Raw genomic sequence first — 2,239 nt, 5'->3', positions numbered from 1 at the left:
CCGATGCACATCTGGTGTCATGCTTTAATCTGTGGACTATCAGAGTGTTGATGAAACACAGAAATTGCATCGGGATTGAATACAACAGTGATCATGCGCATTTCCTCCATGGGAGTAATATCTCAAATTGTCTACTCTTTGATCATTCCCTGGAAAACCAGTAGTAGTTTCCGATGCACATCTGGAAGCATTCTGTAATCTCTGGACCTTCAAAGTGTTGATGAAACACAGAGATTGCATCGGGATTGAATACAACAGTCACCATGCGTAATCTCCTCCATGGGATGAAATGTCTCAAACAGTCTACGCTTTGATCGTTCCCAGGAGGACAAGTAGTAGTTTCCGATGCACATCTGGTGTCATTCTGTAATCTGTGGACTATCAGAGTGTTGATGAAACACAGAAATTGCATCGAGATTGAATACAGCAGTCACCATGCGCACTTTCCTCCATGGGAGTAATGTCTCAAACAGTTTACGGTTTGTCGTTCCCTAGAAGACCAGTAGTAGTTTCCGATGCACATCTGGGGGCATTCTGTAATCTGTGGACTATCAGAGTGTTGATGAAACACAGAAATTGCATGGGAATTAAATACAACAGTCACCATGCGCACTTTCCTCCACACGAGTAATGTCTCATACATTCTACGCTTTGATCGTTCCCTGGAAGACCAGTAGTAGCTTCCGATGCACATCTGGAGGCATTCTGTAATCTGTGGACCTTCAAAGTGTTGATGAAACACAGAAATTGCATCGGAATTGAATACAACAGTCACCATGCGCACTTTCCTCCATGGCAGTAATGTCTCAAACAGTTTACGCTTTGATCGTTCCCTGGAAGACCAGTAGAAGTTTCCGATGCACGTCTGGGGGCATTCTGTAATGTGTGGACTATCAGAGTGTTGATGAAACACAGAATTTGCATCAGGATAGAATACAACAGTCACCATGCGCACTTTCCTCCATGTTAGTAATGTCTCAAACAGTTTACGCTTTGATCATTCCCTGGAAGACCAGTAGTAGTTTCCGATGAACATCTTGGGGGCAATCTGTAATGTGTGGACTATCAGAGTGTTGATGAAACACAGAAATTGCATCGGGATTGAATACAACAGTCACCATACGCTCTTTCCTCCATGGGAGTAATGTCTCAAACAGTCTACGTTTGATCCTTCCCTGGAAGACCAGTAGTAGTTTCCGATGCTTATCTGGGGGCCTTCTGAAATGTGTGGACTATCAAAGTGTTGAAGAAACACAGAAGTTGCCTCGGGATTGAATACAACAGTCATCATGCGCATTTTCCTCCATGGGAGTAATGTCTCAAACAGTCTACGCTTTGATCGTTCCCTGGAAGACCAGTAGTAGCTTCCGATGCACATCTGGTGTCATTCTGTAATGTGTGGACAATCAGAGTGTAATTGACACACAGAAATTGTGTCGGGATTGAATACAACAGTCACCATGCGCACTTTCCTCCATGGGAGTAATGTCTCCAATTGTCTACGCTTTGATCGTTCCCTACAAGACCAATAGTAGTTTCCGATGCACATCTGGCATTTTGTAATCTGTGGACCTTCAAAAGTGTTGATGAAACACAGAAATTGCATGGGGATTGAATACAACAGTCACCATGCGCACTTTCCTCCATGGGAGTAATGTCTCCAACAGTCTACGTTTTGATCGTTCCCTGGAGGACAAGTAGTAGTTTCCGATGCACATCTGGTGTCATGCTTTAATCTGTGGACTATCAGAGTGTTGATGAAACACAGAAATTGCATCGGGATTGAATACAACAGTGATCATGCGCATTTCCTCCATGGGAGTAATATCTCAAATTGTCTACTCTTTGATCATTCCCTGGAAAACCAGTAGTAGTTTCCGATGCACATCTGGAAGCATTCTGTAATCTCTGGACCTTCAAAGTGTTGATGAAACACAGAGATTGCATCGGGATTGAATACAACAGTCACCATGCGTAATCTCCTCCATGGGATGAAATGTCTCAAACAGTCTACGCTTTGATCGTTCCCAGGAGGACAAGTAGTAGTTTCCGATGCACATCTGGTGTCATTCTGTAATCTGTGGACTATCAGAGTGTTGATGAAACACAGAAATTGCATCGAGATTGAATACAGCAGTCACCATGCGCACTTTCCTCCATGGGAGTAATGTCTCAAACAGTTTACGGTTTGTCGTTCCCTAGAAGACCAGTAGTAGTTTCCGATGCACATCTGGGGGCA

The sequence above is a fragment of the Schistocerca gregaria genome, unplaced genomic scaffold (genome assembly GCF_023897955.1).
Source record: "Schistocerca gregaria isolate iqSchGreg1 unplaced genomic scaffold, iqSchGreg1.2 ptg000285l, whole genome shotgun sequence".
In the NCBI taxonomy this organism is placed as follows: domain Eukaryota; kingdom Metazoa; phylum Arthropoda; class Insecta; order Orthoptera; family Acrididae; genus Schistocerca; species Schistocerca gregaria.
Note: the sequence above shows the minus strand (reverse complement) of the source record.